Here is an 11,882-nt window from a genome sequence, read left to right as displayed (position 1 = left end):
TATATTCTTGTGTTCCAGTCTTCTACAGATTACTTCCTGATTTATATTGTACATTCTTCTTTTCTAAATAAAAGTTAATAAAAAAAGGCATTCACCTTCATTATAATTATTTTATTTAGTTAGCCAAACATAGTACTGATCAGCGCTTGAAACATTGTTTCTCAAAAGGTTTGGAAATCACAATAGTTGCCACTAGAGGACGTTCAAGCTTAGGCATGTCCTGTAAACACACACACACACACACACGTAAACAAATGGGATCAAACTCTAATCGTCGTAAAATTATACAAATACAGTTGAAATCACAAATATTTAAGTCCCAAAAGACTGAAACAATCTACAAATCTACAGATTAACTTTTACATTTGGATAATATTGGTTGTCTCTCGCTGGACGATTTGTTTGGAGGGCGGAGGCATCTAAAAGATTGAAAAAACCTTTGGTGTTGAATGTACCAGTCTGTACTTCGAATAAATGTCCACCAGGTGGGGCCACAATCTTTTATAAAACAGATCTTACCGTAAAAAAATATATTTAACGTAAATAAAGTTGTTTTTAAAATAATATTTAATAAACAGTGGCTAAAGGCCTGTGACTCGATATGGGATAATCGATTTGGAAAACATACATGGTGGAATTTTGCATGTTATTAAACTCAGACATGTCAAAGAAAGCGTTTGGTTGAGGAAACTCTCTCTCTCTCTCTCTTAGTATCTTTCTCTGTCTCTCCCTCTCTCTCTCTCTCTCTCTCTCTCTCTCTTTCCTAGTATCTTTCTCTGTCTCTCTTTCTCTCTCTTTACTCAGAGTATCGAGCTCTTGTGCGCGACAGAGCATCTTACCATACTCTTTGTTGGACTCTCACTGATTCTGCTGTTAAATCAGGAATATTATAAACATCTCGCTGCATGTTCTCGCTGACCTGAAAGAGATCAAAAAGATCTGAAAGAACAGACAGACCGGAGGAGTTTTACTACTATGAAACGCAAACTGATGCTGATGCTGCTCGCGCTCGGGCTGTCCTGCGTGCGCACGCACAGAGGTAAGACAACAGCCTTTAACATGTATTTGCACATTTCACCAAAATATGACTGATTTATTATCACAAAACACATTAAACCTAACAAATCAGTGGGTAACATTTTGTTAGTAGAATCTGAGAGGGTTTATAACATGACCGTGAACGAGCTGTGAATTCATCCTTGGTTCCAAAGAGTAATTTCTGATTGGAAACAGTTTTGGGCAACTAAATGTGTTACTTTTAAATGTTGTTACCTTTTAGTCAAAGTATGTGTTGTTTTGGGCATTTTTCTTTTCTGTTTACTTCACAACTTGGCAGCTTCTTAATGTGGAGTTTTAATAGTTGTATTGAGATCAAATGCTGAATGTCAGATTTGAGATGATCTACTAATCAGAATTCTCATTGGATGCTGTGTGCTAGTTTTTTTGGGATACATTAGATCTTCTTTCGATCACAGTAAGTCATGATAGTACTGAGACTGTGTTTGAAGTTGAGTAATGTGTTTTTAACTGTGTTATATTTGTGAAATTATAGAAAACTGGTCAAATACACAATAAAAAAATAAACATTATACATCTCCTTGAAAGTATAAGGTGATATGTCTATTAATTTAAAATAAACATATAATTAAAATATTTTTGTGTGTGAATATATTTTAAAAACCAATTAAAGCATGATTTTTGATTTTCAAAATACACTGTTAATAACTTTTTTGGTATTAACAATTTAGATTTTAGTGAAATATAATAGGAGAACAGGGTGGCACACTGGGTAGCATAATCGCCTCACAGCAAGAAGGTTGCTGGTTCTAGTCCAGGCTGGGTAAGTTAGCATTTCTGTGTGGAGAGTTTGCATGTTCTCACTTGCGTGGGTTTCCTCCAGGTGCTGCGGTTTCCCCCACAAGTCCGAAAGCATGTGGTATGGGTGAATTGGGTGAGCTAAATTGTCCGTAGTGAATGAGTGTGTATTGATGTTTGTATGGATGTTTTCCAGTGATGGGTTGCACCTGAAAGGGCATTCGCTGCGTAAAAAACATATGCTGAATAAGTTGGCGGTTCATTACGCAGTGGCGACCCCATATTAATAAAGGGACTAAGCCGAAAAGAAAATGAATGAATGAATGAAATTAAATACTCTCCAGTAGCAATACTGCTGTAATATAATGAGAGTACAGTAAGAGTTTAGTATACATTGTATGTGTTCACTTAATAAGCCGATGGTATGGTGGCTCAGTGGTTAGCACTGTCGCCTCACAGCAAGAAGGCCGCTGGTTCGAGACCAGGCTGGGTCAGTTGGCATTTCTGTGTGGAATCTGTAGGGATCGGATGATAACTGGTTTCAAGGTATACCACAGTTTGGAAAAGTTAAGGTTTTGATACCACTAAAATGTTCTGTTATACCGTCCCCAAGATATATGCAAGTTTTTTAAATGTATTTTTTATTTGTTGTAAATAAATCTGTGTTTTTGAAACTAATGCAGAGAGCAGAAATCAATTATTTATTTGACATATTTAGCCTGACAGTTTACTGTTCCAAAATATTATAAATGTTTCTTAAAATAGATTACATTTTTGTTTGTTTTACCCAGACATTTTAAAATAACTTATTTTAGAGCAGTAATTACAATACCATGATACCGTGGTATTTTTTTATCCAAGGTTACAATACCGTCAGAAACTTATACCAGCCCATGCCTAGGAGTCTGCAAGTTGTTTCAAGTGCTTCTGTTTTCCCCAGTCCAAACACATGCGTTACCGGGGAACTGACTAAATTGGCCGTAGTGTATGTGTGGGAATGCGAGAGTGAATGTGTGTTTCCCAGTACTGGGTTGCAGCTGGAAGGGCATCCACTGTGTAAAACATATGCTGGATAAGTTGGGGGTTCATTCCACTGTGGCAACTTGTGATAAATAAAGGGGCTAAGCCGAAGAAAAATGAATGAATGAACTTAATAAGCCTTCTGATTAAATATATCAGTGTACAATAGTCAAATTTTGAAGTGGATCAAAATTGTAAGAAATTAGGAAAGTAATGCTGACTCACAGGGGGAGTATCACTATGGAGTGGTGGAAAGAGCACTGAAAAATCACTTCAGTAAAAGTACCATTACTTGCCTAAAATGTAGTGCGAGTAGAGTAAAAGTATTTGTCGTATATAGTACTCAAAGGATGAGTAAAAGTAGACATTTCAAAAGTACTCAAGAGTAGTGAGTATTACGCTGTTAAAAGCTGATGCGTTTACATGTAATTTGTGGATGTGTGTAAACCTAACGTTCTGTAGTGCATTTAGTTATTGCCCTGCAGGTACACAACGTTAGAAGACGTTAATATTAGATAAAATTTAGGTTGTGAATGTCAGCTGGCCAAAACTCAATGTTTAGCCAGTGTCTAAGGATTTAGGTTGTGCTAGAAAGTGACCAAAATCCAACGTTGAACCAACATCTTAAACCAATGTCATATTGACATCAAATACTGACATTTATTCGTCAGGTATGGCAACCAAAATACGACGTCTGATAGACGTCATAGTGGTAATGTCCACACAATGTCAAGCTGTAACATAATTAGACGTTGATATTTAGTCTGAAGTTGGACATTGGGGTTCTGATGTGATTTTAGGTTGGATGTTGGGTTCTGATGTCAACCCGATTTTCATTTCAAAACAAAATGCAACATCCCCACGTTGAGGTACAACATCAATCTGACATCATGTTGACATCTTGTGCCTTCTGGGAGTTTAAGGCCATTTGGGTCATCATACAGTAAACATCCAACACAATCTCACGGCAATTCGTAACTTTTTGATTTAGTGGCTAATTCGTACGAATTTGTACGATCTAATTCGTACAATTTAGTACGATTTGCTCATCCCCCAATGACGGTTGGGTTTAGGGGTGGGGTTAGGTGCCACGCCTCCTTTTTAAAATCGTACAATTTCGTACAACTAAACTCGTACGAATTTGTACGAATTAGCCACTAAACTGACAAAACGTAAAATACTTACGTTTTCTCGTGAGATCAGGCTGAAACATCCGTCATCTTCTCATCAGTGACATGCATCTAAACAGTCTTTGGGTCAATGCGTGTAAAGATTTTGGACATCTTGGACAATGAGAGATCTTTTTGAGAAATTGTTATAACTTTTCTTGAAAGTCAAGTTTACACACAATAAGATTATTACGCCTCTGAAAAAAGCTCAGATGATGATGTCAAGGTTTTGGAAGTTTCTGATTGGCTAATTGACAACATTTGAGTTAATTGGAGGCACAACTGTAGAATAGTATTTAAAGTAAACCTCAAACACACTGCTTCCCTGTGTGACAACATGGGAAAATCAACAAGCCAGAATCAACAAAAAAGCCAGATTACTATTAGCTCAATTACACTGGGAAAAAGACTGGGAGACATGGGAGACATGTCCTGTGGTGTGATGGAACTAAGATTAAACTGTTTGGCCATAATGATCAGTGTTACATTTAGAGGACAAAGGGGAAAGCTTACATGCCTAGGAACACCATCCCAACTGTGAAGTATGGGGGTGGCAGCATCATGTTGTGGGGCTGTTTTGCTGCAGGAGGGACTGGTCCACTTCACAGCATAGATGGCATCATGAAGAATGAACATTATGTAGAAATACTGAAGCAACATCTCAAGACATCAGCCACGAAAGTAGAACTTGGCCACAAATGGGTCGTCCAAACAGACCATGACCCTAAGCCAGGCATGGGCAAACTCGATCCTGGAGGGCCGGTGTCCCTGCATAGTTTTGCACCAACCCTAATCAAACACACCTGCTTGTAGCTTTCTAGTGATCTTGAAGACACTAATTAGGGTGTTCAGGTGTGTTTGATTAGTGTTGGAGCAAAACTCTGCAGGGACACCGGCCCTCGGGGATCGAGTTTGCCCATGCCTGCCGTAAGCATACTACCAAATTAGTGAAAATGTACTGTAAGGACAACAGAGTGAATGTTTTGGAGTGGCCATCACAAAGCCCTGATCTCAATCCTATAAAAAATTTGTGGGCAGAGTTGAAAAAGCTTGTGCGAGCAAGAAAATCTGACTCCGCTACACCAATTCTGTCAGGAGGAATGGGACAAAATTTTTGCTAATTATTGAGAGAAGCTTGTGGAAGGATACGCAAAACATTTGACTTAAGTTCTACAGTTTAAAAGCAAAGCTAAAAAAATATCAATGAAATGTGTGTAAACTTTTCACTGTCTAGAAATTAATAAAAAATTCTCTCATTATTCTGGCATTTAGCAAATGTAAATCATTTAGGTAATCCTAAAGGCCCTAAAATAGTAAACATTTAGTATGATTTACCATCAGACATTAAAAAAATGGTTATGTGTGTGTATAAGTGTATGTAAACTTCTGGTTTCAACTGTATAACTTATCTCAGAGTTTCCCAAAATGAAACAGTGAGAGTAAACATCACTATGAAAATCTTAATAAAGAAATAAACACATTAATGTTTATTTGCTGAAATTTAAATTAAAATTTAAAAGTTTTATTTATATTGTGCAACGTATATTTGTAAAGTCTTTACGCATAGAATATATTTTGAAGAGGGGGAAAACAATAAATTGTTGTATGAATGTTGTGATGTTTAAATAATTTTCCATTAAAATGCATGAAGGTCATGTGACAATCAGGAACAGCGCAGCATCTTATTTCTCACAGGACGCATTCTCTGTCCTCGCGGTCTCACGAGTTCGTTCTTCTGAGGTGATCTGGCAAGACCGGTCTTCACAAAAACGCAAGTCCGTTCTCTGCATTCTTGGAATTGAGAAACAGCCAAACAGAGAGCAGGTCTTTAGTGAGCATGTCAGAGATATTCTACAAAAACCTTTCATCAAAGTTGTCTTAAAACTATTGAACAACACCGATTCTTGTCTTAGGATAATTTATAAAACCTTTTGGATCTTGGAAATCTTTTGGATTGGAAATGTTAACCACTGTATAACTGCACACAAAATAGAGAAGATTTTAAGCTCACGATAATTTATCAATCCACAGCTCTTCTCTCTCATCTGTTTTCTTGTCCTGCCATATGAAGCGTGTTCTCGTCTTGCTCTTTCCATTTTCAGTGTTTATCCATCCTGTGCTTCCACTTTGCTTGTTTGTGTATTTGATGATTCAGTTCAGTAGCTGCAGACTCCTCAGGCTGTTTGTCCCTGTCAAGCAATAAACAAATCTCTCTTCCTCTCTTATGAGGCAAATTTAAAAGCTCTGCGTGTCAAAACTGATACTGTATATGATGAATAATTTGGCCTAATGATCTGAAAACATCGTCAAAATCCTCAAATGTGCCCAACTTTAGTCTGTGAATCAGATCAGTGTCAGCAAAAATCTGAATGATTAGTATTGGTAGTTAGACAACACACACATTCACACACACAAACACAATGCTGAACTCTCAGGTCAGTCTATTGCGTTACGTTTCCAAGCAACAAAGGGCAATGTATTATTAAAAGGAGAAATAAACCTATGCAGACCTTGGGTTTTCAAATCAGTGATATTATGGACTTCTTTCACTTCATAGTTTATATATCAGATTGACATGTATTTTAGCTCAAACTCAAGAGTTCAGGTTTAGTGTGATGTAAATATGGAATATGTTTCTGTGTTCGGTTCATCTTCTCTATGTTTTCATTGTTTTATATAGTTATTAGCATTTAAAGGCAATTCATTTAAAATGCACAACTTATATGGGCCGACTTCGCTCATTTTTCTAGAAATTAACAGTAACAGCACTGGTTTCTAACCTTTTATTTCATCGTTATTCTAGTGTTCACAAAGTAGCACTGTAAACTTCATCCTACAATATATAGAGCATTAATACATGCTATTATGTCTCATTTAATACTATGTAAAGCTGTGTAAATGTCAATCGAAGGATACTTTGAAAGGTTGTGCATTTGAAAACAAAAAACAAACAAAAATCCCAAATTTCGCACTAATATTTAATATAAATGTGTCAAATGCTGGGTTCACACTAGATAAAGCATCTCATCATTTACTCTAGATTACTGGTTGGATTTTTATCTTTTTTTTTGCCTCGTGAATTTTCTGCTCAAGTTAAATTTTCTGAACTTGACGGAAGACGCAATTTATAATAATAATAATAATAATAAAAATAATAATAATAATAATAATAATAATATAAATAACTCCTTACATCTACAGTATAGAGTGCTTTTCTTGACACTCAATCCACCAGTGTGGATGATGTGACGGCAGCCATATTGTGCCAGACCGCACACCAGCTAATTGGTGGAGAGGAGACAGAATGATGAAGCCAATTATGATATGGGGATGGTTAGGAGGCCATGATGGACAGAGGCCAGTGGGCAAATTTAGTCAGGATGCCAGGGTTAAATCCCTACTTTTTTTTTTTTTTTTTTTTTTTTTTTTTTTAAAGGACATCCTGGGATTTTTAACAACCACAGAGAGTCAGGACCTCGGTTTAATGTCTAATCCAAAGCACGGTGCTCACTGAGCAGTATAGAGCCCCCATCAACATACTGGGGCATTAGGACCCCCACAGACCGCAGGTTGAGCTAACACCACTTCCAGCAGCAACCTAGCTTTCCCATGTGGTCCCCCATCCAGATACTGACCAGGCGCAGTTGCAGAGAGCTAGCTGCTGGTTAATTTAGACACAATTTTCACCCATTCCACATCATTCCCACCTCCCAGCAGAAACTTGCTTCTATTCATGCATTTGCATTGACTATACTTTTCACGCAAATACTTACATTTGCATTTGGTGTAAACCCAGCTTAACACTTACAGTTTAGTCAACACGATCAGGTTTATGGCAGACTCACTGTAGCCCCTCCACCTCACCCGATTGAACAAATATAGGCACAAGTTTTTGTGATTGTGATGCCAAATTGAACATTATTATTAAATTCATTCATTCATTCATTCTCCTTTGCATTAGTCCCTTATTTATCAGGGGTCACCCTAGTGGAATGAACCGCCAACTATTCCGGCAAATGTTTTACATAGTGGACAATTTTGTTTACCCAATTCACCTATAGCGAATGTTTTTTGACTGTGGGGGAAACCGGAGCACCCGGAGGAAACCCACGCCAACACAGGGAGAACATGCAAACTCCACACAGAAATGCCAACTGGCTCAGCCGGGACTCTAACCAGCGACCTTCTTGCTGTAAGGCGACAGTGCTAACCTTACCGTCTATATTATAATTAATTCATTAATTTTCTTTTCGGCTTAGTCCCTTTTTTAATCTGGGGTCGCCACAGCAGAATGAACCGCCAACTAATCCAGCATTTGTTTTATGCAGCGGATGCCCTTCCAGCTGCAACCCATCACTGGGGAACAAATACTTATTCACACACATACACTACGGACAATTTAGCCTACCCAATTCACCTGTACCGCATGTCTTTGGACTGTGGGGGAAACCGGAGCACCCGGAGGAAACCCTCGCGAAGGCAGGGAGAACATGCAAACTCCACACAGAAGCGCCAACTGACCCAGCCGAGGCTCGAACCAGTGACCTTCTTGCTGTGAGGCAACAGCACTACCTACTGCGCCACTGCGTCACCCCTATATTTAAATAATAATGCTATAAATACAAGTCCTTACAAAATGTACCACTTGAAATTTGATGATATTTTACCTAGTATTCACAATGAAATATCACCTGTATAGCAGAAAACTTGATCTTTATAGGATACCGGTTTGAACTAGAGAGAAGATGGTTGAACAGACCCTGTTAGGCTCTTGGGTTTGGGTTTGCTGAAGCAGCGTTTTACACACATTTGATTAATGTGGCGAGGGTCTAAACCTGTGTGGTTCTGACAGCCCTCTGATTGATTGTTACCCGTGTATCATATATATTCATTAGCAGAGTGTGTGTGTGTGTGTGTGTGTGTGTGTGTGTGTGTGTGTCATTATCATCATTACCATCATGAGACAGAAGAAGCTAGTGCATGTTCTTCTCCTCTCAAATGTGTGTGTGTGCGTTTGGACACTCTCGGGAGGCCCACACCATATGTTCTTCACTCGTTTTTTTCATGCATGCACAACTCTCTATACTCCCCTCATGAAGTGCAGTGTGTGTGTGTTATAGTTTTAGGAGCTCTTACATCAGGTCTATGTAAGTGTTACAGCAGTATTGCAGAGCATTCATCATGTTCCTCAAGCCAGGCTCTGATGGATTTCTAAGAGTGAAAAAAGATGGAGGAAAAGAAAGAGAAAAAGTATTAAAAAAGAATTTATTTTAAATATTTCTATGCACAATTTAATTCACATGGTAAATATTATATTATATTATATTATATTATATTATATTACATTACATTATATTATATTATATTATATTATATTATATTATATTATATTATATTACATTATTATATTATATTACATTATATTAATTATAGTATTATATTACATTATATTACATTATATTATATTACATTATATTATATTATATTACATTATATTACATTATATTATATTATATTACATTATATTACATTATAGTATATTATATTACATTATATTATATTACATTATATTATATTATATTACATTATATTACATTATATTATATTATATTACATTATATTACATTATATTATATTATATTACATTACATTATATTATATTATATTACAGTATATTATATTATATTATATTACATTATATTACATTATATTACATTACATTACATTACATTACATTATATTATATTACATTATATTATATTACATTATATTACATTATATCAAATTATATCACATTACATTACATTACATTATATTATATTATATTATTACATAATATTATTACATTATATTACATTACAAGATTAACACAAAACCCAAAATAGTATAAACATTGACTGTTGCAAAATATAGCTTCTGTGTAATTTGAGGGTCTAATTTGGTTTATAATGAACTTTTCATGTCATTCAATATTAAATGTAATTAAATAAAGTATTTACAATGATTTAAAGTTACCCATTTTTGAAAAATTTAATTCTCTGCTTTTATTGGTTTAGATTTGAGAGTATTGTGCACAGCCAAAACAGAAACCTTTATTTTATAGAGAAAATATGGCATTATATAATACAGATCTTAAAAATAATTAATAAATACACACTATCAACAAGGATAATATGCCCAAACATACCTTTATTCTAGCCCCTTTCACACATACAGACCTTTCCTCTTTCGCCACTCAACACTCCCATCTAAACAAAGCTAGACTCACCCACTTTACTGACATTTTTCAAGGAAGATGTGTGAAAGGACCATGCAGAGCCAAGGGGGGGGGGTTCATGGCTTATTATTATTTATTGGTGTCTGTGATGTTGCAAGTCCAGAGACTGTTGTCTACACCATGATTTTTTATACAGTAGTAGCTCAACATGTTCTTTGGCAGACTTGAGATGCAGGGCAAAGTTGACCGCGACAACGGGGTTCAAATCCGGCGAAGAACAGTTCCTGAAAGCAGGTAAATCAAAAACAAAAGCTAAATAACCAAGTGAGAATGTGGTAAAATCCGAAAACATGGTAAAAATCAGAGGGCTTTTCTTTTTCTGGATTGCTTTTTAAAACACTACAGTTGGATTTAGGGAAGGGGGTGCGCGGGTCACTTGGTGCTTTTTAAAATACGATTGGTTGGGTTTAGGGAAGCAGTAGGGTGGGGGAATCGGTCAGTCATCAGTCAGTCAGTCGACAGTGACCTCTGATGGATTTACGCAAAAAGAGCAGGTGTGAATGGCACTCGTGAGAGAAATTTGAGATGTGAAAACGTAGACAGCAGCCTCTGGCGGATTCTCGAAAACAAAAACTGCAAAAAAACCATGGAATGTATTTTGCTTTCTCCAGAAATCTACAGTACGTAATCAGAATGAACCTGGGTTGACAGCTCTACAGGTGTAGTTGAAAGCGTTAAAGTTTGTGATGCAGTTTGCGAATGTTGGAACGATGGATTTGGGAAACACCTAATCAACAAACTATGTTTGTAACAATGGAACTAGCGACCTTAGTTGGCTAACGATGGTTTTTAGAAATGTACCCCAGAGCAACAAAAATACAAAACACTGAAGAGAACAAAGGGGCAGCACGGTGGCGCAGTGGCTAGCACAATCCCCTTACAGCAAGGTCGCTGATTCGAGCCCAAGCTGGGTCAGTTGGCATTTCTGTGTGGAGTTTGCATGTTCTCCCCATGTTGGCGTGGGTTTCTTCCGGGTACTCCGGTTTTCCCCACAAGTCCAAAAACGTGGTATAGGTGAATTGGCTAGGCTAAATTGTAAATAGTGTATGTGTGTGAATGTGTGTGTTTGGATGTTTTCCAGTGATGGGTTGCAGCTGGAAGGGCATCTGCTGCGTAAAAAATATGCTTGATAAGTTGGCGGTTCATTCCTCTGTGGCAACCTCAGATTAATAAAGGGACTAAGAAGAAAAGAAAATGAATGAATGAATGAATGAATGGAGAGTACAATTTGGCCAAACCTGATTACTAGATTGCATGTGGTTACAGCTCTGATGCGCTACTGAAACTTGTTGAAAACCTACTTGATTTTCCATTAGACATCATTCAAAACATGACATGATTTGTATATGTGTGTCTAGAGAGTCTGCTGAACTATATCTTATCCCCAAATCCTCTCATCTCCAGTAATCTTTGCAAAATTTAGCTCAGCTCAGTCCATTAGTTGAGCCTAATGGACCAGTCGGAGAGTTAAGAGTCACTTAATCAGGCGTCTTCACATTACGTGACCATGGATTTGGACGCCACCGGCTTCACAATCCTAATGAATGATCAGGGCAGAAATCTCAGGTCTTGTACTCATCCTCTGTTCAATTCAGGCTTTC

The sequence above is a fragment of the Danio aesculapii genome, chromosome 15 (genome assembly GCF_903798145.1).
Source record: "Danio aesculapii chromosome 15, fDanAes4.1, whole genome shotgun sequence".
Taxonomy (NCBI): domain Eukaryota; kingdom Metazoa; phylum Chordata; class Actinopteri; order Cypriniformes; family Danionidae; genus Danio; species Danio aesculapii.
The sequence above is the reverse complement of the archived record's forward strand: the minus strand, read 5'-3'. Positions refer to the sequence as shown.